Source organism: Pongo pygmaeus, chromosome 16 (assembly GCF_028885625.2).
Source record: "Pongo pygmaeus isolate AG05252 chromosome 16, NHGRI_mPonPyg2-v2.0_pri, whole genome shotgun sequence".
Lineage (NCBI taxonomy): Eukaryota > Metazoa > Chordata > Mammalia > Primates > Hominidae > Pongo > Pongo pygmaeus.
The window spans coordinates 50,731,017-50,756,665 of NC_072389.2; the positions used below are offsets into that span (position 1 = coordinate 50,731,017).

Below are 25,649 nucleotides of genomic sequence, written 5' to 3' on the forward strand. Positions count from 1 at the left end.
CCCCCAGTTAATTTTTTGTATTTTTAGTAGAGACTGTGTTTCATCATATTGGCCAGGCTGGTCTCGAACTCCTGACCTCAGGTGATCCACCTGCCTCGGCCTCCCAATGTGCTGGGATTACAGGCGTGAGCCACCGCGCCCAGCCTAATTGTTCTATTTTTAGTAGAGACGAGGTTTCACTATGTTGGCCAGGCAGATCTCAAACTCCTGGCCTCAAGTGATCCACCCACTTAAGCCTCCCAAAGTGGTGCTGGGATTACAGGCATGAGCTACCACACCTGGCTGTTTTAGAGATTCTTAATCTAGGTTTTCTGAGTGGGTTTTAGGGAGTTTGGGAGGCCTTAAACTTATGTGCAAAATTTTGAGGACGTGTGTATTTTCTGGGATAAGTCTTTTAGCTTTCATCATATTCTCAAATTGGATTGAGTCAAATTAGGTTAAAAACAACATTGTCAGGAGAGCTTATCTTAAAGGTCCAGCCCCTAGCTTCTACTTGAGTTGAGTTGTAGGGCAAACTCCTATTTATCCAGCGTTTTTTTTTTTGAGACCAAGTCTCACTCTGTTGCCCAGGCTGGAGTGCAGTGGTGCGATCTCGGCTCACTGCAAGGTCAGCCTCCTGGGTTCACGCCATTCTCCTGCCTCAGCCTCCCCAGCAGCTGGGACTACAGGCGCACGCCGCCACGCCCGGCTAATTTTTTGTATTTTTAGTAAAGACGGGGTTTCACCGTGTTAGCCGGAATGGTCTCGATTTCCTGACCTCGTGATCCGCCCACCTCGGCCTCCCAAAGTGCTGGGATTACAGGCGTGAGCCACCGCGCCCTGCCTATCCAGCGTTTATGAATGTTGTATTTTTATAATAGTCCACATGTATTACCAAATTTCAAGTTACAAAAAATACAATAAAAAGTCACATGAAACATTTTCCTCTGAAGATTGAAATGGCACTTTAGAATCTTGTATGCCTCAGATGCAAGAAATCAACTCCTTTAAATATGACTCCTCGGATTTAAATGCCCATCATATTTCTACAGAGCTGCAGCCACGGGAATCAAGATAGGAAACCTAGATCAGAGATTCCATGTTCCCTGGACCAGGAAGGGAAAACTATTTCCCAGTTAACCAGGGCACTCTGGTAATAATCAGCTGAAAGGAGAGATCTTACTGGGGGTTGCTTTCCTAACTCCAAATATTTTAATCCACCGGGTTTGGGAGTAGGTTTTTTTGTAGTTATTTTGAATTTCACTTTGTTATACTGTCTGAAATTCTACTAATGAGAGATACAAATGGATAAAGAAAATATTTTATGAGTGTGATCATTTTCTCTTTAGTATAAATCCTTCAAACAAGATTCCATTTAAAGAAAGTGGATAAATGTTTTTAAGAAAAGTTAAGGCAAGAGCGTGGATTGTTTTGGGTACTTACAGCAAGCTTTGTTGAATAGGGCTGCAGTTCTGCATCCCAGTTTGTTTTTATTATTTTTCTCACTGGGTACCTGGAGAAAGTGATGGGAGGACAACAAAAACTCTATATGGTGATTTTAAAGTATATCCACAAATTCTGTGATACTCTACTCATCAAGAGGTGGAGCTTAATTTCCTTCCTATTGAGCGTGGACTGCACTAAATGAGTTGCATGTGGCCTATAATGAATATGGCAGAAGTGACTCTGTGTGACTTAACAAGACTAGGTCATAAAAGGTATTGCAGCTGCCTCCTCATTCTCACACTTGGATCACTTGCACTAGGAGGAGCCAGCTACTGTGTCATGAGGAACTCAAGTGGCCCTGTGGAAAGGCCTGTGTGATGAGGAACTGAGGCCTCTTGCCAACAGCCATGTGAGTGAACCATTTTGGAAGTGGACCCTCTAGTCCCAGCTAAGCCTTCAGATAACTATAGACTGGGCAGTGCTAACTAAAATCTGGAGAAATCCAGAGCCAGAACCACCCAGCTAAGCCATTCTCAGATGACCCACAGAGACTGCATGAGATAAGAAATGTTTGTTTTAAGATGGCAAGTTTTGGGATACTTCGTTACACAGCAATAGATAACTAATGTGTTACGTATCAATTTTCCTGCATACCAGGAAAGACACTTTTCTTATTCCTTTATCACATGGGCTCTTATTCCTCAGCCTGCCCTCAGACTAGTGGCATGATTTCTATCATTGAGCTTCAAAATGGGCTAAATACATAGACTTCTGCAAATAGGCTTGGAATGTAACTACAATTTGCAACCTTATTTCTACGCACTCAGAGTTTATAATAATAGACAAATGAACTTTTGAAACATTGCACACTTATAATCTCGGTACTGCCTGCAATTCTGTTTGCTAGCTATTGCTCAGTATGCCATTCTTTTTTAAGAGACTTCATACATTTTTCTAGTCTGAAGAATTTATTTTTTTTTATTTTAGTGAGATGGGGCGGAGGGGCGGGTCTCACTATGTTGCCCAGGCTGGTCTTGAACTCCTGGGCTGAAGTGATCCTCCTGTCTCAGCCTCCCAAGTGCTGGGATTACAGGCGCGAGCCACCAAGCCCAGCCTGAATAACTTCTTGCATGGCAGATGGAAAAGGCTGCCAACCATTTAGCTAGTCTCTCAACCAGGCAACTCGTAATATGCAGATTTAGGCAATAGCAGAATCCTGTCAACTGAATTGCAAGACACATACCTTGGGGCAGTTGAAAGGGATGGACGCAAAATTTCCTATGTCAAAATTTGTTTTCTGGTCCAGATATCTCTTGAAAAAAATGGCTGGGTGTTGTGGCTTATGCCTGCAATCCCAGCACTTTGGGAGGCTGAGGTGGGCAGACCACCTGAGGTCAGGAGTTTGAGACCAGCCTGGCCAACATAGTGAAACCCCCGTCTGTACTAAAAATACAAAAATTAGGGCTGGGTTTAGTGGCTCACGCCTGTAATCCCAACACTTTGGAAGGCTGAGGCAGGTGGATCACGAGGTCAGGAGTTCAAGACCAGCCTGACCAACATGGTGAAACACCGTCTCTAGTAAAAATACAAAAATTATCAGGTCTTGGTGGTGTGTGCCTGTAATCCCAGCTACTGAGGAAGCTGAGGCAGGAGAATCGCTTGAATCCGGGAGGCAGAGGTTGCAGTGAGCCAAGATCGTGCCACTACATTCCGGCCTGGACAACAGAGCGAGACTCCGTCTCAAACAACAACAACAACAACAACAACAAAAATTAGCTGGCTGTGGTGGCGGATGCCTGTAATCCCAGCTGCTTGGGAGGCTGAGGCAGGAGAATCTCTTGAACCTGGGAGGTGGAGGTTGCAGTGAGCTGAGATTGTGCCATTGCACTCCAGCCTAGGCAACAGAGCAAGACTCCATCTCATTAAAAAAAACAAAACAAACAAAAAACCTACTGAAAATATTATCATAGCTAGGATACTTAAGGCTTGTGTGCCAGGCACTATGAGGGCACCTGACTTACATTAGCTCCTTTAATCATTACCACATCACTGTGATGAAGGTAGTGATTAAAAGCATGGGTCTTGGAGTCAGACAGATTGTGTTTGAGTCCTGGCCTCACCACTTACAGTTGTATGGTCTCTGGCAAACTATTTAATCTCTTTATGCTTCAATTTTCTTACATATAAAGTGGATATAATAATAGTACCCACTTCACAAGGGTTGTACTAAGGATTAAATAGGATAATGCCAGTAAAGCATGTAAAACTTAGCACACGTAATTCCTAGCACACAGTATGCGTTCAATCAATCAATGCCAGCTATTATTATTGTTATTTTTATTTTCCTTTTTTTTTTTTTCACTTTTGACACGGCCTCAGGAGGTCCTGAGGACATGTGCCCCAAGCTGTTATTTTTTATGTAGATGAAGACATAGAGTCTCAGGGAGGTTAAGTATCTTGGTCAGGATCATGCAGTTAGCAAACAGAGCAAGAACTCAATTTGGATCAGCTTTGTTTCTGAGCTCAATCTCTTAACCATTACCCCACACTATCTGCTCAGTTTCTTTCTGCCCAAAAATGGAATGCTCTATAGAAAAGCATCTAGACTCTGAAGCATGTCAGGGGAGATCCCTGTTTTATATATCAATGATTTGCCAGAACCTTGAGACTTCAGCATCATCCTGTGAAATCCCCATTGAAAATGAGCAAAAAGAAAGTGGAAAAGTTTTTTAAAAGTGAAATACGGGAGAAGATGCTACTTGGTTGAGGTTCAAATTCTGCATATTCCCCATCCCAAGAATGCATCTCTATTGGAGTATGTGGCCGTAGGAGATTCCTATAGGATGTTTTAGAATGTGTCCCCTTATTTTCTTCAGGAGGGGATGAAAGTTGTTGAATGCGTGGAACAGGGTTAGTGATGTGATACACAACTACAGTGAGTGTATTAGTTTATTCCTTCTATGAGTTGTTACCAGGAAGGAGTCCTGATCCAGACCCCAAGAGAGGGTTCTTGGATCTCATACAAGAAAGAATTTGAGACGAGTTCATACAGTAAAGTGAAAGCAAGTTTATTAAGAAAGTAAAGGAATAAAGAATGGCAACTCCATAGGCAGAGCAGCCCTGAGGGCTGCTGGTTGCCCATTTTTATGGTTATTTATTGATTATATGCTAAACAAGGGGTGGATTATTCATGCCTCCCCTTTTTATTATTTATTATTTTTTAGGCAGAGTCTCATTCTGTTGCTCAGGACGGCTAATTTTTGTATTTTTAGTAGAGACGGGGTTTCACCATGTTGGCCAGGCTGGTCTCAAACACCTGGCCTCATTTGATCCACCTGCCTCAGCCTCCCAAAGAGCTGGGATTACAGGCATGAGCTGCCATGTCGGGCAATGCCTCTCCATTTTAGACCATATAGGGTAACTTCCTGATGTTGCCATGGCATTTGTAAACTGTCATGATGCTGGTGGGAGGGAAGCAGTGAGGACGACCAGAGGTCACTGTCATCCCCATATTGGTTTTGGTGGGTTTTGGCCGGCTTCTTTACTGCAGCCTGTTTTATCAGCAAGGTCTTTATGACCTGTATCTTGTGCCGACCTCCTATGTCATTCTGTGACTCAGAATGCCTTAGCTGTCTGGGAATGAAACCCGGTATGTCTCAGCCTTGTTTTACCCAGCCCTTATTCAAGATGGAGTTGCTCTGGTTTAAATGCCTCTGACAGAGTGGCTGGAGTTTCAATTTAATACCTCCTCTCAGGGAGGAGAAAGAGAAGGAGAAGGACCCAAAATAGATAAGAGAATTGCCCAAGGATGGCAAAGGCCCCCTTTTGGACAGGGAGGAGATAAAGCAGAGGGTCAAGAGCCCATCTACCCTGTAAGGCAAACCAACCTGCTAGCCAAAACCGAAATTTAGTCGAGTTCATTGTTTTCATAGCTTTGTTTTTTGCTTTCCCTTAGTTTTTGTTTGTTTGTTTTGTTTTGTTTTGTTTTGAGACAGAGTTTTGCTCTTGTTGCCTGGGCTGGAGTGCAATGGTGCAATCTCGGCTCACTGCAACCTCCACCTCCCGGGTTCAAGTGATTCTCCTGCCTCAGCCTCCCAAGTAGCTGAGACTACAGGCATGTGCCATCATGCCCGGCTAATTTCTGTATTTTTAGTAGAGATGGGGTTTCACCATGTTGGCTAGGCTGGTCTTGAATGCCTGACCTCAGATGATCTGCCTGCCTTGGCCTCCCAAATTGCTGGGACTATAGGCATGATCCACCACACCCGGCCAAACTGAGACCCTTAGTTTTAAAGTAAATGTTCCTATGGATTTCTCTAAGCATATCTGGCTGAAATTAGCAGGAATAGGAGGTCCAAGATGAGAAGGGGTTTTGAGAGTTAGGATACCAGCCCCAGAGTCTGAGGTGGTGGCTGGGCTAGAGGAGCTTAAAGTTGAGGGTGGAAGGCTGAACTTGGAAATACATTGGGAGTTTCATCATAGACAGGAGCACCACAAGAGAACTCAGGGAAACGGTTTCAGCTTCTAATTTTGTAGTCCGTTCACTGTGACCCCTAGCAGTGTAATATTAATAATTGTTCAGCTTATTTTCTTGTCTCTAAAAAGTGGAAAATAATTTTTGTCTTACCTATTTCATTGGGACACTGTAAGAATCAAATGAGATTTTGTATGTGAAAGCATCTTCCTTTACCACTTTACCAGAAAGAGACATTAAAGACCATGCCACATGAACTAAACTACAAAGCAAGGGTATGGACAAATGCTAATCGTCAAGAATTCTCAGTCAGGGGTGGTGGCTCACCCCTGTAATCCCAGCACTTTGGGAGGCCGAGGCAGACAGATCACTTGAGGCCAGGAATTCAAGATCAGCCTGGCCAATGTGGTGAAACCCCATCTCTACTAAAAAAAACAAAAAAATTAGCTGGGTGTGGTGGTGCACGCCTGTAATTCCAGCTACTCGGAAGGCTGAGGCATGAGAATCACTTGAACCTGGAAGGCGTAGGTTGCAGTGAGCCAAGATCGCGCCACTGCACTCCAGCCTGGGCGATAGAACAAGACTCTGTCTCAAAAAAGAATTTTCCACTTACGTTTGTCTCTTCTTAGGATTGCTAAACCCAGTCCTTGGTTTATTAATGACGCATTCTGACTTATTTAGAACTCCACCACACATTGTTACTTCACTCCTATCCTAAGCTGTTTTTGCAGCCATAGCACCTGATCTCATGTTGCAGCAGGAACCCAGTAAATACTCATGGACAAATATATGCAAATATTTTAATCATAGAGAGTTTATCCATAACCTTAAATTCTCCTTTAACATAAACATTTCTATTTCTTTAAGCTGGAGTGTAAGGCCATTTCTAAGGAATTTTTTTAAGTGGTGATATCAATGTGTCTTATAAGATCAGTGATTATAAATACACTCTTAGTTCATATTTATACTATATCTATTTCAAAGAACATTATAACATTTACGAATCAAGCCAGGACAAAGAAGCAACTGCAGACAAAGTGACTCTTTTGTGGCCTCTAGTAACTTGTGGCTTCAAACAATGAAGACCATTGTATAAACTCCTTTGAGGGGTTATTGTGAGAATTAATTATATTAAAATCTGCAAAGTACTTTGAACTTTTTCCAGAATTCCCTTACAAATAAAGATGACATTAATTTTTCTTGAGGTATCTTTATGTTGGTCCTCCCAGAATCAAATGTAACAAGTTCACCTGCTGTTGAACTGCCTGTGTTCCCTGAAGCAAATCCAAGACTAAGCCAAATTTTATCTTTAGTGATTTTAAGCTGACCCCAAGAGCACACACAATGGAGCAGAATTTGTTGCCTTTATCACAAAGAGCTTGGTGTATGATATGCATGATGCAGTGTCTCATAATCCCTATGCCACATGGTAATTAAATATAAATTACTGTAGTTATTACAGCTATTTTATAGTGACCAACAGTTTTACCCTCCTCTTTGTTATTTATATTTGAATAATTTACATTCTGCTTATTTGCAATAGGATTTAAGGCAGCCTTCCCTTTAGTAGTTCTTCCTTATCCCTAAACAATGTAAATGCTGAAAAACTTTCCTGATTCCGGTAACTGTTTAATCTTCATTGTATGAACAGAAGCACAAGCAGACATTAAAGACAGGAGTCTTAGATCCAACTCTCTAACAGCTGGGGCTCCTTGGGAACCCCTTCTCCTTAGTCTCCTGATCTTCTCTGATCCCAATCTTGTCCCCAGTGAACCCCTCAGCGCATGCTGTCCTCTACCCTTCCCAAGAAGGAGCAGCTCTGAATATTCTGAGTGCTGGGCTTGGGACAGCAGAAACTGTGGAGCAGCCCTAGGTGAGCCCTGGGGAACGGTAGGATAAGAGCCCTATTGTAAATGAGGAACCTGTCTGGCAGGTGACCAACCTGGTTTGCTTGGGAGTGAGGGCGGTTCCCAGGACATGGGACTTTCAGTTTACTGGGACTAATTTACCTGGGCATTAGACTAGGTTCTGGGACCCTGATATTGGCAGAGTTTTTTCTGGATGGGGAGAGAATCTTATTTGGGAAAGACACCTTGTTCCTTTTGGGCCCTGCAGCACACTGGTCTGGGTTACGTCTTCTCAGGGAACTCTGGATGTGACTCCTGTTACATGAAAATGGAAGAGGTCAGAGTTGTCTAAGAGGGAGGCCAGCCACATCCAGGCAGGGCCCCCATGGCCAGAACCCTGCTAGAACCATCAGGGTCCCAGGTCAGTTCTGCAGCTTTGCAGGTGTGGAAATGACACCTGTGGGTCAGGCTGGGGAAACTAATGCATGCTAAACAACTGCCCTGAGAGACTTGGTAGATCACTGTTGTGGTTATCTTCATAATCCTGGGGGATACACCTTTGCCATTTCCCTGGATGGCCCCCTTCACAGGACCAGTGATATGAGAAGCCAAGTTACCTTAGAGCTAGAACAAAGGTTTTTGTTTGTTTGTTTGTTGAGATAGAGTCTCCCTCTGTCACCTAGGCTGGAGTGCAATGGCACGATCTTGGCTCACTGCAACTTCCGCCTCCCAGATTCAAGCGATTCTTCCACTCCAGGCTCCCAAGTAGCTGGGATTACAGGCACTCACCATCATGCCTGGCTAATTTTTGTATTTTTGTAGAGACAGGGTTTCGCCATGTTGGCCAGGCTGGTCTTGAACTCCTGACCTCAGGTGATCTGCCCGCCTCAGCCTTCCAAAGTGCTGGGATTACAGACGTGAGCCACTGCACCCAGCCTAGAACAAAGGTTTTGAAAGGAGAAAAAGGTTGGTTGGTTGGTTGGTTGAAGACAGGGTCTTGCTCTGCTGCCCAGGCTGGAGTGCCGTGGCGTCATTTGAGGCCACTGCAACCTCTGCCTCTTCCTTTGTGTAATTTTTAAGTGAAAGTGGAAAATCCTAGTCTAGTTTTCCTGGAAATTTTTCCCCAGGTCCACATCAGGTGAGGCCCACAGAGAACCAACCCCCTCTACTCTGTACTGATTGTTATAATTTAGGGGAGGACATTCACGTACTACTACTCTAGCTGCCTTTAATCCTCCCAGTTGTATTTAGTCCTGAGTTGTGACCTCAAAGCTTATAGGCCTGTCTTCCTTTTGTAAGTAGTTTGGATATTTTTATCTCAAAGTGCATTATTTTGCACTTGCTCCCACGAGATCTCATTTGTCAATTGTCAGATCACATGGTCAGATTTATAGGCTCTTCTGATTGTCTAGCTCAGGAATTGGCAAATGTTTTCTGTAAAGGCCAGATAATAAATAATTTCACTTCCACCACTATTGGTCTGCAGCTCTTCTTATGGTAGCAGTTGTTGCATTTCTCTGTGGGAAAGAAAAGAGGATTAAACACCTCTTTCTTAGCAAAACAGAGAGTAGGCATATGTGTGACAGACACAAGATGTATTCTGTAGTTTTGTTTGGCAGGAGATGATCCATTTCAAAACAAATTAAGAAGACTTGGAAAAAATATAATTCAGTATTTGAATAATGCTGCTTCTTGTTCTTTTTAAAAAATAATAATTTTAGGCCGGGTGCGGTGGCTCACGCCTGTAATCCCAGCACTTTGGGAGGCCGAGGCGGGCGGATCTTGAGGTCAGGAGATCAAGACCATCCTGGCTAACACAGTGAAACCCCATCTCTACTAAAAATACAAAAAATTAGCCAGGCGTGGTGGCAGGCGCCTGTAGTCCCAGCTACTTGGGAGGCTGAGGCAGGAGAATGGTGTAAACCCGGGAGATGGAGCTTGCAGTGAGCTGAGGTCGCGCAACTGTGCTCCAGCCTGGGCGACAGAGCAAGACTCCGTCTCAAAAAATAACAATAATAATAATAATAATAATAATAATTTTAGCTTTGCAGCAATCCTCAGGTGTCAGTCACTCACTCTGCTGTTGTAGCAGCAGCCAAAGAGAATAAACAAATGAGCATGGCCATGTTCCAATAAAACTTTATTTATGGAAACTGGGATGTGACTTTCATATAATTTTAATGTGTCACAAAATATTAGTTTTCTTTCCATTTTTTTCAACCACTTAAAAATGTAAAAACAATTCTTAGTTTGCAGGCTGTACAAAAACAGGCACTGGCGCGATTTGGCCCAGCACTTGCTGACCCCTGATCTAGTCCTATCTGCGTAGAAGTGTTGTTGGAGGTTTTATCGCATAGGCTGTGATCCAGATCATTTACACGTTAGTATGTCCTTTCCTAGCACAGATGCCTGAGACTTAGGCTCTTGGTTTCATCAATCCTTACTTCCCAATGTACTGTTTTTAAAAATTTATTTATATATTTATTTACTTATTTTGAGACGGAGTCTCACTCTGTTGCCCAGGCTGGAGTGCAGTGAGCCGAGGTAGCGCTACCTCGGCTCACTGCAACCTCCGCCTCCTGGGTTCAAGCAGTTCTCTACCTCAGCCTCCCAAGTAGCTGGGATTACAGGTGCCCGCCACCATGCCTGGCTAAGTTTTGTATTTTTAGTAGAGATGGAGTTTCACTATGTTGGCCAGACTGGTCTTGAACTCCTGACCTCGTGATCCACCCACCTCAGCCTCCCAAAGTGCTGGGATTACAGGCGTGAGCCACAGTACCTGGCCTATTTTATTTATTTTATTTATTTTTATTTTTTTGAGACAGACTCTCACCCTATTGCCCTCCCAAGTAGCCTCCCAAGTAGCTGGGACTACAGGCACCCACCACCATCCTTGGCTAATTTTTGTATTTTCAGTAGAGACAGGTTTCATTCACTGTGTTGGCCAGGCTGGTCTCGAACTCCTAACCTCAACTGATCCACCCGCCTCAGCCTTTCAAAGTGCTGGGATTACAGGCATGAGCCATGGTGCCCGGCCCTCAAATGTACTGTTAAGGCAGCGGTATTTATACCACCCAACTGCCTTCATTTGGGCCGGGTATAGCTGGGGCCCCGGAACCCACCAGAATGCTTGCTTGTGGCTGTTCAAGCATCTTAGTGGCGCCTGTGAAAATACACTGGACCTTTCAAAATGGAAATCTGATTGTGTCTCCAGTCTCTTCCATGCCTCTACCCTTAGCTCAGGCACTTGCCTCTTTCCTCTGAGCTGTAGTGTAGCTGCACTACACTTGTGTTTTCTAGAGTTCTGAGCACAGGCCTTTTCATGTGCAGCTTCCTCACTTGGAATACTTTTCTTCATCATTCTTTTAGCTAGTTAATTAGGTAAGCTCTCTAGAACCACTCTCCTGCATGGCACCCATCATGCCCCAAGTCTAGATGAGTCAATTTGTTACATGTTTCACTTTGTAATGTTATCTTCATTAGTGGCATTATTTGACTAATGGCTGCTACTAACTCTCATTAGACTCTAAGCTCCAAGAGAGTGAGGGACTGTATCTTTGCACACTACTGTATTTTCTGCACCTGGCACTGTGCCTGGCACAGAGTAGGTGGTCAACAAGCAACCCAGTAGGCCACAGCCTGCTGCCTGAGGCATTGATGCCTATGAGAGTTCCCTCCCTTTACTAGCAGAGTGAACTTAGATGAATTATAAGATCTCTTTGAGCCTCAGTGTCCTTCTGTGTAAAATGGAGGTAATAACATAACTAGTGTCGGGTTATGGTGACTTAAATGAGATAATGTGCCTGGCACATGGCCTGATCTAGTCACTGCTAGATTAACATTAGTCTCCTTCTCCTTTCCTATTATTGAGGTCCATTCCGTGGGTGCCTGACACCCAAGTATCACTTGGCCAGATTCCCCCAAGTGCACAGGACTCCATCTTTCTGTTGAGAACTGCACAGTTTCCATCGAGAAATCCAGAATTAGAGATGTGACTACCATGCCCTTCATATATCCACTGCCTTCCCAGGAACTGTCACTTGGGCCTCTAGTTCCCTCCCCTACCTTGAATCAACAGGCCCCGCCCATTATTTTTGCTTCTGAGCTAGTTCCTAATTGCCTCACAAAACATTCCACTTTCACACAACTTTTATTATTAGCCTGTCCTTTGGAAACCTGTCCAAGGTTTTATTAAGGTTTCTAGGTGAATAATACTAAGCTGTTGTTTATCTACTTTTCCTTTTTTTAACCACTTAAACATGTAAAAATCTCACAGAAATTTGTCAAATTTTCTCTTTAAAGATATCATCTTGACAGTCTTCTCTGAAATTAATTTTATTTATTTAGCTTGCCTATTTCACAAATGAACCATAATTTCCCAGGTTCCTTTTATAAATTTCTAAATGATAATAAATATTGTCATGTAATAAAAATTATAATATTTTGAGCCCACTGTGCTAGGAACCTTACATACACTATTTAATTAATTATTATTATTATTATTTTTTGAGACAGAGTCTCACTCTGTTACCCAGGCTGGAGTGCAGTGGCACAATCTAGGCTCACTACAACCTCCACCGCCCAGGTCCAAGGGGTTCCTGGGCATCAGCCTCCTGAGTAGCTGGGATTACAGGCATGCACCACCATGCCTGGCTCATTTTTTTTTGTATTTTTAGTAGAGACAGGGTTTTGCCATGTTGACCACGCTGGTCTTGAACTCCTGGCCTCAAGTGATCCACCCACATTGGCCTCCCAAAGTGTTGGGATTACAGGTGTGGGCCAGCACGCCCGGCCCACTATTTAATATAATCCTTATAACAATCCTTCATAGTAGACACTATTGTTCCCATTGTGTACATGGAATAAATGAAATTTTATAAATATTTTGTTCTAAGTCACACAGTTAGGAATCAAGATTTGCATCATGTTTGTATGAGTCAGGTGCCAATTGTCTTTTCACTCTGACATTTTTCCTCCTTTCTTATGCTTGTTGGTTCATAATGGTGGTGGGGAGGGTACGTATGTCATATTTTTGCTTTTCCAACCTCCTGAGTATACAGCCAGTTGTTATGACCAGTTACCCAATTTTGCCAATGGCCCCTCAATGTCATGTTTCACTTCCATCAGAAGTTGGGTAGGTCTTGAAGTATTATCCTTGTATTGAAAACAGTAATCATCCATCCATCTATCCATCCACCCATCCATTCAATATTCCTTAAGAGTCTGTATACCGACCGGGCGTGGTGGCTCACGCCTATAATCCCAGCACTTTGGGAGGCCAAGGCCAGCGGATCACCTGAGGTAGGGAGTTCAAGACCAGCCTGACCAACATGGAGAAACCCCGTCTCTACTAAAAATACAAAATTAGCCAGGCGTGGTGGCACATGCCTGTAATCCTAGCTACTCAGGAGGCTGAGGCAGGAGAATCTCTTGAACCCGGGAGGTGGAGGTTGTAGTGAGCTGAGATCGTGCCATTGCACTCCAGCCTCGGCAACAAGAGCGAAACTCTGTCTCAAAAAAAAAAAAAAAGAGTCTGTATGCCAGATGCTATGCTATGTGCTAAACATGTCTTAGACCAAAGAAATGTGTCCCTAGTTTTTAAAATCAAGACATTGTGGAGTTAGTGGAAGAGGCATTGGCGGGTTAGGGGATTAGGGTAGGGATGAAGAAGAGAAAGGAAGGGAAAGGAAGGAACTTCCTGTGAAGTCATTCTCCTGGGCACATGAGTATGATGGAGGAAGGCAGGGGAAGATATTGAGATTCTTACACAGCAAGATAGGAATGATAAGGCAAAACCAGCAGAATTTTGCCCTGGCATGAAATACTGCCTGTTTGTGGTACCTTATGATTTTCAGTTCCCTTCTCCAGAAGCTGATACTTTCCTATATCTCTGATGTTCTATTTACTCTTTTTGAAGCCACTTTTAGAAATTGGCCAGCATATGGACATGGTGGTGCAGCATATGGATGTGGTAGTCCCAGCTACTTGGGAGGCTGAGGCGGGAGGATCACTTGAGCCTGGGAGGTTGAGGCTGCAGTGAGCTATGATTGAGTCACTGCACTCCAGCCTGGCATGATTATAGCTCACTGCAGGCTAGGTTAGTGGAAGATAAAGGCTCCCTCAGGCTGCCAAAAACATCAAGTTTCTGACTCTAATCAGATCTTGAGAGCAAGACCATCTCAAAAAAAAAAAAAAAAATTGTCCAGCATAGATGTTAACCTTTGCATTTTGTGTTCTCTGTGTAGGTAGCATATCCACTCATCTCAACAGCCTACCAGAATTGTGACAGTAGATTCAAGTTATGCTTTTTAAAAGATTTAAACTGATTTAGTGGGCTTAAGAAGGGGTTTTCTTTTCTTTTTTTTTTTTTTGAGACGCAGTTTTGTTCTTGTTGCCCAAGCTGGAGTGCAATGGTGTGATCTCCGCTCACTGAAACCTCTGCCTCCTGGGTTCAAGCGATCCTCCTGCCTCAGCCTCCTGAGTAGCTGGCATTACAGGCATGCGCCACCACACTCAGCTGATTTTTTGTATTTTTAGTAGAGACAGGGTTTCACCATGTTGGCCAGGCTGGTCTCAAACTCCTGACCTCAGGTGATCCGCCGGCCTCAGCCTCCCAAAGTGCTGGGATTACAGGCGCGAGCCACTGGGCCCAGCCTACTCCATTTTTTCCCTTGGTTTTGCATGTGTTTGTGTGTGTGTATTAGTCTGTTCTCACACTGCTATGAAGAAATGCCCAAGACCGGGTAATTTATGAAGGAAAGAAGTGTAATTGACTCCCAGTTCCACATTGCTTGGGAGGCCTCAGGAAACTTGCAGTCATGGTAGAAAGCAAAAAAGCAAGTGCCTTCTTCACAGGGCAACAGGATGGAGTGAGTGCAAGCAGGGGAAATGCCAGATACTTAATGCAACCATCAGATATCATGAGAATTCATTCACTATCATGAGAACAGCATGGGGGAAACTGCCCCCATGATCCAATTACCTCCACCTGGTCCTGTCCTTGACACGTGGGGATAATGGGGTTAGATTTGGATGGGAACACAGAGCCAAATCATATCAGTGTGCATGGTGAATGCATTTGCACACAAGTGTGTATAGACTTGTACATGTGAAAAGCAAAGGGATCCTGGATTGTTGTTCAATCATTAAAACATGTTCAGACAGAGGAATCCTGGTGATTAGAAGAGTCCTCACAAAGTGGCCTTTACTTTGGTAAGTTCATTTTGAAATCAGAGTCTGAAACTTGATTTTATTAACAGCCTGAGAGTGCCTTCATCTTCCACTAACCTAGCTTACGAAAACTAGTAAATACAAAGGAAAATATTGTGAGTATGCAAGAAAGTGTTCATATGTTTTAGAGATCCACACTAAAGTGAATGGTTATCTTGGTCAGCCTGGGCTGCTACAACAAAATACCATATGCTTGGTGGCTTAGAAACAACAGGAATTTTTTGCTCACATTTCTAGAGGCTGAAAAGTCCAAGATCCAGGTGCCAGCAGATTCCATGTCTGGTGAGGCCCTGGTTCCTGCTTAAGAGATGGCTGTGTTCTCCCTCTGTCCTCACATGGTATAAGGGGCTAGGGGCCTCTTGGGGTCTTGGCACTTATGAGGGCTCTGTCTCCATGACTTAATTGTCTCCAAAAAGGCTCCACCTCCTAATATCACCTGGGTGGGGTAGGATTTCAACATATGAATTTTGGGGGACAGAAACATTTACACCATGGCAGTGGGGAGGGGTCTAGGATTTTCTTTAATATAGTTTAGTTTTTTTATTTTTATTTTTATTTTTTTATTTTTATTTTTTTTGAGAGGGAGTTTCGCTCTTGTTGCCCAGGCTGGAGTGCAGTGGTGTGATCTCAGCTCATTGCAAGCTCTGCCTCCCAGGTTCAAGCGATTCTCCTGCCTCAGCCTCCCAAGTAGCTGGGATTACAGGCATGTGCCACCATATCCAGCTAATTTTGTATTTTTAGTAGAAACAGGGTTTCTCCATATTGGTCAGGCTGGTCTTGAACTCCTGACCTCAGGTGATCCACCCACCTCGGCCTCCCAAAGTGCTGGGATGACAGGTGTGAGCCACCATGCCTGGCTATATAGTTTAGTTTATAAAAGTGGGAGAAAGTGAAGCAAGTGTAGGAAAATCTTGATTATGATTGAACATGGTTATAGGGTATTTCATACTCTATTCATTATACTTTATATATATTCATTATATTATTTTCTTCACTTTTTTCCTTTTACTTATTTAAAAACCTAGAATACTTTTGTATGTTTGAAATTTTTCTTTTTTTAACTTTTATTTTAAGTTGAGGAGTGCACGTGCAGGTTTGTTATACAGGTAAACTCTTGTCACGGGAGTTTGTTGTATGGATTATTTTGTCACCTAGGTATTAAGCCTACTACCCACTAGTTATTTTTCCTGATCCTCTCCCTGCTCCTACCTTCCACCTTCCAGTAGGCCCCAGTGTGTGTTGTTCCCCTCTTTGTGTTCATGTGTTCTCATCATTTAGCTTCCACTTATAAGTAAGAACATGTGGTATTTGGCTTTCTGTCCCTGCATTAGTTTGCTAAGGATAATGGGCTCGAGCTCCATCCGCGTCCCTGCAAAGGACGTGATCTCACTCTTTTTTGTGGCTGCATAGTATTCCATGGTGTATATATACCATATTTTCTTTATCCAGTCTGCCACTGATGAACATTTAGGTTGATTCCATGTCTTTGCAATTATGAATAGTCTTGCAACAAACATACGTGTGGATATGTCTTTATGATAGAATGATTTATATTCCTTTGAGTATATCCAGTAATGGGATTGCTGGGTCAAATGGTAGTTTTGTTTTTAGATCTTTGAGAAATCACCACACTGTTTCCCATATGGTTGAACTAATTTACACTCCTACCAACAGTGTATAAGCATTCCTTTTTCTCCACAACCTTGACAGTACCTATTATGTTTTTACTTTAACCATAGCCATTCTGACAGGTGTGAGATGGTATCTCATTGTGGTTTTGATTTGCATTTCCCTAATGGTCAGTGATGTTGAGCTGTTTTTCATATGCTTGTTGGCCACATGTATGTCTTCTTTTGAAAAGTGTCTGTTCCTATTAATGGAGTTGTTTGTTTCTGTAAATTTGTTTAAGTTTCTTTAAAATAGTTTGGTTTAGTTTTTAAAAGTGGGAGAAAGTGAAGCAAGTGTAGGAAAATCTTGATAATGATTAAATCTAGTTATAGGGGTATTTCACAGTATTAATTATATATATTCATTGTATTATTTTCTCCACTTTTGTGTGTTTGAAACTTTTTTCTTTCTTTCTTTCTTTTTTTTTTTTTTTTGAGACAGAGTTTTGCTCTTGTCGCCCAGGCTGGAGTGCAATGGAGTGATCTCGGCTCGCTGCAACCTCTGCCTCCCAGGTTCAAGCGATTCTCTGGCCTCAGCCTCTCCAATAGCTGGGACTACAGGCATGAGCCACTATACCCAGCTAATTTTTTGTATTTTTAGCAGAGACAGGGTTTCACCGTGTTGGCCAGGCTGGTCTTGAACTCCTGACCTCATGTAATTCACCCTCCTCAGTGTCACAAAGTGCTGGGATTACAGGCATGAGCCACTGCGCCCAGCCTGAAATTTTTCTTAATATAAATTTTAAAGATATAAAGAAAGTGACAATAATTTACAGAAATAAATAAAACAGGTGGCCTGATTATTCAAGTTATCTTAACCAGAAATACAACATAGAAAACTAATTTGATTAAGACTTCTGGGTCCACCTGCAATCCTAGCAAGGACAGATAGCTGTAGGATGCAATCACAAAAGATTAATGCCCTACTGGTTTAGTCTGTGTGTGCTATAACAGAATACCATAGACTGGGCAACTTAAAAAGAACAGAAATTTATTTCTCACAGTTTGGGAGGCTGGGAAGTCCGTGATCACGGTGCTGGCAGGTTTCGTTGTCTGGTGAGGGCCTCATCCTCTGGAGGGGAGGTGGAAGGGTAAATTAACCAAATACTGCCCGAAGCGTCTTTTTTAAGGCACTTAATCCCAAACCTGAGGGAGGAGCTCTTATGGCCTGATTGCCACTTAAAGGCCCCACCTCTTAAAACTATCACATTGCAGCCTGGCCAACATGGTGAAACCCCGTCTCTAGTAAAAATACAAAAATTAGCCAGGCAGTAGTGGTGTGCACCTGTAATCCCAGCTACTCAGGAGGCTGAGGCAGTAGAATCATTTGAGCCTGGGGACGAAGGTTGCGGTGAGCCGATATCATGCCACTACACTCCAGTCTGAGCAAAAAAGTGAGGCCCTGTTTCAACAAAACAAAAATCCTATCATTTTGGCAACATCTGAATTTTGGAGGGGCCGTATTCAAATGATAGTACCTACTGTCTGTATAAAATGACGTAACTACCTGTTTTTGTTCTCATGTCTTTCTCCAGAAAAAACTGATTTGATCTCTGTTTACTAAATTACAACTTCAGTACAATCCTGCCTCCCCCAAAATACTCACAGAGCATCTTTGAGGGGCCCAATCTCTTTGATTGCTCATTTACAGCCTCCTAGTTTACTACAACAGATAACTGATTCCCTCCTTTGCAATGAATTCTTGCTAAAACAACCTTCAGAGAGTGGCTTATTCTCTCATCTGCAAATTTTTTTTTTTTTTTGAGACAGAGTCTCGCTCTGTCGCCTAGGCTGGAGTGCAGTAGTGCGATCTTGGCTCACTGTATCCTCCCTACCCAAGGTTCAAGTGATTCTCATTCTCATCTGCAAATCTTGAGGAGTGCCTCACAATTGTTCCCTCCTCATACCAACCATATCTCACATAGTGCTGTCCATTATCCAGCACATAGCACAATTAAAACCTAATCTGCTCTAATCCCAGTACTTTGGGAGGCTGAGGCAGGTGGATCACCTGAGGTCAAGAGTTCGAGACCAGCCTGGTCAACATGGTGAAACCCCATCTCTATTAAAAACACAAAAAATTAGCCGGGCGTTGTGGTGGGCACCTGTAATCCCAGATATTTGGGAGGCTGAGGCAGAAGAATCACTTGAACCCGTGGGGTGGAGGTTTCAGTGAGTGGGGATAGCGCCACTGCACTCCAACCTGGCGGCAGAGTGAAACTCCGTCCAAAAAAAAAAAAAATCAACAAAACCTAATCTGCTCAAGTCCACCATGAACAAGCCTGTGGTCTGACAAGGGAGTGCACTTCAGAATTGTGAAATGCTGCCCTCAACAAGGTGTTACGGGTGGGTCTTTGTTCTTAGAGCTCCCAAGATGGTGGCAAGCCTTTTATTCTTTGACCAGAGGTTCTTGGCCTCACGGATTCCAAGGAATGGAACCTTGGGCCATGCGGTGAGTGTTATAGCTCTATTAGAAGCCGTGGGTCACGGAAGAGAACCGTGGAACCCAGTGACTAGGGTTCAGCTCAATTAGGACGAACCTGGGCACTTAGCTGTGCAGGAACAATGGTGAGCCTCTTAGCCCGAACGGGAGCAGCAATGGGTGCCTCGCTGAATCAGAAACGCAGAGTACACCCTGCCGGATCTGGAGGGGGGGAGGTCAATGGCGGGTCTGCGATGGCGGGTCTGCGACGGCAGCGAACAGCAGTGGTGGATGGTGAGAGAAAGCTCACCTCGAGCTGGAAGAAACATGGACCAGAAGAGTGTGCAGTTGCAAGATTTAATAGAGTGAAAACTAAGCCCCCATACAAGGGGAGGGGACCCAAAGCAGGTTGCCCCTCCCTGCTCGAATGCCTGGGGTTTGTATCCCAATCATTGTCCCTCCCCCTGTGCTCTCAGATGATAAATGATTTGACTATTTCTTTACCTCCTGCTTTTAGCTTAATTGGTATTTTAGTGGGCCCTCTTTACTACCTGATTGGTCAGGTGTGAGCTGAGTTTCAAGCCTCGTGTTTAAAGGTGGGTTCAGTCATCTTCCCCAGCTAGGCTTAGGAATTCTTAGTTGGCCTAGGAAATCCAGCTAGTACTGTCTCTCAAAGGGAACTCTAGCAGCTGCATTCTCATGGAAATGTTTAGATTAATTAGAGGACAAACTTTTTTTTTTTTTTTTGAGACAGAGTCTGTGTCTGTTGCCCAGGCTGGAGCACAGTGGTTCAATCTTGGCTCACTGCAACCGCTGCCTCCCGGGTTCAAGGAATTCTTGTGCCTCAGCCTCCCGAGTAGTTGGGATTACAGGCTTTCACCATCATGCCCTGCTAATTTTTTTGTTGTTGTTGTATTTTTAGTAGAGTCGGGGTTTCACCATGTTGGCCAGGCTGGTCTCGAACTCCTAACCTCAAATGACCCTCCCATATCAGCCTCCCAAAGTGTTGGGATTACAGGTGTGAGCGACTGCACCCGGCCTGTGGACAAACTTTCCTTGTGTGTCTACAAATCAGTGAATGAAAGATCATTTTTAGAGAATGAAAACTAACCTCAAGAAAGCAGAGAGAGGGTAGAGACTTCTGGGGTCTGAGCTCTCCCATATGACTTTCATGCCATGGGACTGTAGTAGTCACCCAAGAGAATGACATAGGCCCATCTGTAGCCATCCTCCCCTTCTGCTCTTCTGTCCCAGGATCTAGTTCTAGGAACAGAAAGGACAGATCTTCAAAGACCTAGACATCTGATGCCTACATTCATAGGCTTCTCCCATCACATTCCCTGTCCCTACATCGGGTACGTCAGTCCCGCTCCAAGCCAAGGGAGTGGTGCCTCAATTGCTACCACCAATGGCAAAAGGCATCTATTTCTGCTGCTTCCAGCTTCTGCTTTTGCTTTAGAAACTGTCATTCTTGGGATACATGAGAGACAGACACTGCTAACCTAACTGCTGGTTCATCTTCCACTCCTCCTGGCACTTATATTCCATCAGATGTCTTAGGGGCTGAAACTGACATAGGAGTTAAGGGATTACTTAGGCAGATACTAAGGGCATGGGAGTCCTCCTAAGGCTTTTCTTTTTAATGAAAAGCAGCCCCAAATCATTTTCTAGCAAAGAGCAGCCTGCAAGCTGGGAGCTTGCACGGGTGCATGCTAGCAGGAACTAAGGACTAGGCATTTTCGAAATAGAGGCTCCATCTTCCCTTCTCTGCCAGCCACGTGTATTGCAAGGAGCAGACAAGATGGCGCAGGTCAACTGGGAAGTCCATTTTCATGAGATTAGGGTGAGGAGACCAGCCTTCCTGGCGCACTATGTAAACGTCATACCTAATCCAACCAATCTGTGAGCCCTATGTAAATCAGATACCGCCTCTTCAAACTGAGCTATAAAACTTGGGGCATTCACCACCAGCTGGTCCTTTTTGCTTGGAGACCTCTACCTGTGTAGAGGAAGCTGTTTCTCTTTCTCTTCTCTTCTGCCTTTTAAACCTCCGCTCCTAAACTTCTCATGTGTGTACGTGTCCTAAATCTTCCTGGCACGTGACGACGAACCCCAGGTTTTAACTCCAGACAACATAGCCGCTTCAAAACCTGAGAAATAGCAGGACCGTATGAGGATTCTCGACCTTGTGGCCCAAACTCTCTGCCCGTTTGCCCAACACCAGCCTCCTGGAATAACAGAGATGGCTAAAGCAAAACCTCCTTTGTGTTTACAAATTGTTTTGAAAAACATGGTTTAATCTCATCCTCCTTCAGATCTGTGAGATAGCTATTATTTCTGTTTAAAGAGACAAGACACTAGGGCACAGAGAAGTTAAGTAATTTGTCCACAGTCACAGAGTTAATTGAAAGCAGAGCCGTGATGTGAACTGAGATATTCCATCTCCTGGAGGAATTCATCTGTATCTAAATCCAAATTATTACTGCCCTTTGAGTTACAATATCTCTTTCTTTCTTTTTTTCTTTTTTGAGAGAGAGTCTTACTCTGTCACCCAGCCTGGAGTGCAGTGGCGTGATCTCGGCTAACTGTCGCCTTGACCTCCCTGGGCTCAGCTGAGCCTCCTGAGTAGCTGGGACCATAGGCATATGCCACCACGCCCAGCTAATTTTTGTACTTTTTGTAGAGACAGGATTTTGCCATGTTCCCCAGGCTGGTCTCAAATTCTTGGGCTCAAGGGATCCGCCCGCCTCAGCCTCCCAAAGAGCTGGAATTACAGGCATGAGCCACTGTGCCCAGCCTATGATATTTCTGTAAGAAAAATATTGGTTATAGCCACCAAGTTATGTTACCACAAAAAATGACTCATTATTAGCTTCAGGCTGAGACTGTTCATAGCCAAAAGGCATATTTCATTCTGTGTTGAACTCATTAATTTAAACCATTCCTAATTTTTTATTGTGATGAGTCAATAGATAATATTTACAGTTAATAAATCAAGAAAAACAAATATAAGTATATTACATATACCGATTCAATGGTAATCAACAATATAACTTAAAAACAAACTATTAATAAATCTTCTGGGTAATGGGTGTGGAGTGTGGGTGTTGTGGAGATTGGTGGCAAGAGACTTTTGTTTTTCATTTAAGACAACTCGGTACAGTCTAAATTTTTCAAACGTGCAAATGTTACTTCTATAAATTAAAAACAAATTTATTTTATTTTATTTTTTGAGACAGAATCTTGCTCTGTCGCCCAGGCTGGAGTGCAGTGGTGCAATCTCGGCTCACTGCAGCCTCTGCCTCCTGGGCTCAAGCAATTCTCCTGCTTCAGCTTCCCGAGTAGCTGGGTTCACAGGCGTGTGCCACCATGGCCAGCTAATTTTTGTATTTGTAGTAGAGAGATGGGGTTTCACCATGTTGGCCAGGCTGGTCTCAAACTCCTGACCCTGTGATCTGCCTGCCTCAGCCTCCCAAAGTGCTGGGATTACAGGCGTGAGCCACTGTGCTGGGCCTAAAAAAATATTTTTAAAATAGAAAAATAAAATGAAGTAAAAAATATTTTATCAATGAGTGATTGCTTAGTCATATGTAATGCTATGTAGCCAATAGAAAAAAATGAGATACCTCTATACAAATTTTAAGTAAGAAAAACACATTGCAGAATGATACTAGAATAATACTATTTATTTCAAATTTGTGTGTGTGTGTAGATAAACTCGCACACCAAACTGTAAGGATATATACCAAAGTGTAGGAATAAAGAGTAGGGAGGAGAGAAAGATTTTATTTACTTTCTTTTTTTTGTTTTTTTGTTTTTTTGTTTTTGAGATGGAGTCTCGCTTTGTCGCCCAGGCTGGAGTGCAGTGGCACTGCAACCTCCACCTCCTGAGTTCAAGTGATTCTTCTGCCTCAGCCTCCCGAGTAGCTGGGACTACAGGTGTGTGCCACCACACCCAGGTAATTTTTGTATTTTTAGTAGAGATAGGGTTTCGTCATATTTACCAGGCAGGTCTTGAACTCCTGACCTCATGATCCTCCTGCCTCGGCCTCCCAAAGTGCTGGGATTACATGCGTGAGCCACTGTGCCAGGCTGATTACTTTCTGTCACGCGCGTCCGTGTGAAGAGACCATCAAACAGGCTTTGCGTGAGCAATAAAGCTTTTTAATCACCTGGGTGCAGGCGGGCTGAGTCCAAAAAGAGAGTCAGCAAAGGGAGATGGGGTGGGGCCGTTTTATAGGATTTGGGTAGGTAGTGGAAAATTACAGTCAAAGGGGGTTGTTCTCTGGTGGGCAGGGGCAGGGGTCACAAGGTGTTCGGTGGGGGTGCTTCTGAGCCAGGAGAAGGAATTTCACAAGGTAACGTCATCAGTTAAGGCAGGGACCAGCCATTTTCACTTCTTTTGTGATTCTTCATTTGCTTCAGGCCATCTGGATGTATACATGCAGGCTTGAGCTCAGAGGCCTGACACTTTCTATACTTCTATATATTGTTTGATTTTTTTCAAGGAGCATGTGCATTGAATATGAATGTATATGGACGATTCTGCAGGTTCAAAGCTAAAGTGATTCTGAGTGTTTTCCTTTTCTTTTCATGCCATGAAAGAGCCCAAATGTGGTTGTATTGTGTTATGTATGAGAGTCAGTATCTTACACTGATTTGTAGTGAGGAAATTCACTGGTTCTCTGCTCCATGGTATTGTTGCAGAAGGGAAGTTTATGAATCAAATCACTCCACTCTTGTGCCTTAACATCACCACAGAGCTGACCAAAATCTGACTCATGTTTCTTTTTATATTGTTAGATTTCCTTTCTCTGCTTGGTTTTGAGCATATGTCACCAGAATGCATGGGATTTAAATCCCCAAATCTAGAATTAATATTTGATGACTGTAACAAGGTATCTGAACCACACTTTGGAATTCTGGACTTTGGGTCTTGATTTACCCTGGTACTTAACTATAATCTTTTTGAGACCTTGGCAATGAAATTATTGACTTTGAGCCTTGGTATCTTCATCTGTTTCATGAAGATTTTAATAATATTATTTCCACAGTGTTATTGCCAAGATCAAATGGGATAACCTATGAAAGCCTTTGAAAATTATAAGCAATATATAAATAAATATAACATATTGTTATTTTATTAGTCCTAGTAACAGAAAGATACTTAATGCTCACTGACTACAGGGTTAGAGAATGAAGACTCCCTGCCTTACTTCTCTTTTCCATCCCGTGCAAAATGTTCTCCCCCAACCCCACCCTGCAAAAAAGATTTGCTTGGCAGTACAATTTTGATTGTTTAATGTTTCCATAGTGGTGTACCAGGAATCATAGGCAAGACAAGGAACTTGTAGCAAAATATTTCCTTTTTCTGTTCCCAGCCCAGATTTGTCCCCAGCAATACCAGGTTATTTATACCTTTTCTTCCCTTTATACTTGGCTCTTATGAGAGCCAGGGCACACGGCCTGTACAGTGTTTTATTAAAGGATCTTCTAGTAGGATTGTAATGGTTTTAAAAGATGATCACAAATTCTTTGACATTTCTCTCACTGAGTGTGGGATCTATATTCCCTTCCTTTGAATCTGGGTGGATTCATGACTGCTTTGACTAATAGAGTATGGCAGAAATGTTGCTATGTGAATTTCAAGCCTAAGTTACAGAAGACCATGCAACCTCTGCCTTGTTAACTAGGACATTTGTTCATAGATTCTTGTCATCATAAAAAGTCCAGCTACCCTGAGCCACTGTGCTAGAGAGGCAATGTGTAGATGCTGTGGTCAGTAATCCCTGTTTAGCCTGGTCTTCTAGCCAAGATATCAGAAATACGAAGGAAACCAGCTTGGACCCGCCATACCACTCTACGTGCCAGATCAATGCCAAGTGTCCTCCACCAATGCCTCATGGAACAGAATTCTCCAGCTGAGCTGTGCTTAAATTCATGACCTACAAAATTGTTTTGGGGTAGCTTGTTATGTAATAATTGGTAACCAGAACAGGAACGATAATCCCATTTCAGTTCAACTTTTGGGCAGATTAAGCACAATTATGGGGGTCAATTTATCTTTCCTTTTTCTCTCTTTGCAGTGAATTTTTTTTTTTTTTTTTTTTTTTGAAGCAGGGTCTTGCTTTGTTGACCAGCCTGGAGTACAGTGGTGCCATCTTGGCTCACTGCAGCCTCAACTTCTTGGGCTCGAGCAATCCTCCCACCTCAGCCTCCCAAGTAGCTGGGACTATAGGGGCATGTCACTATGCTTGGCTAATTTTTCGTTTATTTTTTGTAGAGATAGCATCTCACTCTGTTGCCCAGGCTGGTCTCAAACTCCTGGGCTCAAGTAATCCTCCCATTATGGCCTCCCAAAGTGCTGGGATTATAGGTGTGAGCCACGATGCCTAGCCTTCCTACAGCACTCAGTATTCCAAGAAATCTCCCATCCAAGCACTAACCAGGCCCGACTCTGCTTAGTTTCTAAGATCAGATAAGTTCCTTAAACAAAAAAAAAAAAAAAAAAAAAAAAAAGAGGTTACTGACTATTCTTGATAGCTGGGTATTTTGATAAAGACTTCCAAAGAGATATCCTAAGC

At 43.3% G+C, this 25,649-nt stretch overlaps 2 protein-coding genes, 1 non-coding gene and 1 pseudogene across 9 annotated transcripts in view; 3 read left to right on the forward strand and 1 right to left on the reverse strand.

The window, feature by feature from the left end:
• SLC30A4 (solute carrier family 30 member 4) overlaps positions 1 to 1,614 on the reverse strand; it is a 49,090-nt gene extending 47,476 nt beyond the window's left edge. The window contains exon 1 of the mRNA XM_054450657.2: positions 1,423 to 1,614. The gene's annotated coding sequence lies outside the window, so the exon portion shown is untranslated. The remainder of the gene's footprint in view (positions 1 to 1,422) is intronic.
• LOC129013931 (non-histone chromosomal protein HMG-17-like) overlaps positions 1 to 25,649 on the forward strand; it is a 33,297-nt pseudogene that overhangs the window by 5,331 nt on the left and 2,317 nt on the right.
• The window catches only part of BLOC1S6 (biogenesis of lysosomal organelles complex 1 subunit 6), a 77,091-nt gene continuing 53,158 nt past the window's right edge, over positions 1,717 to 25,649 (forward strand). For 2 of the 7 annotated variants that reach the window (XM_054450664.2, XM_054450665.2), the window contains exon 1: positions 1,734 to 1,834. The gene's annotated coding sequence lies outside the window, so the exon portion shown is untranslated. Of the gene's footprint in view, positions 1,835 to 8,042; positions 8,168 to 25,649 lie in introns of all 7 variants that reach the window. The other 5 variants (XM_054450669.2, XM_054450663.2, XM_054450667.2 and 2 more) reach the window with 5 other exon arrangements.
• On the forward strand, positions 9,211 to 9,338 carry LOC129014902 (small nucleolar RNA SNORA41). Its single transcript, XR_008494423.1, has one exon. It is a non-coding gene; the product is annotated as a small nucleolar RNA SNORA41 (small nucleolar RNA).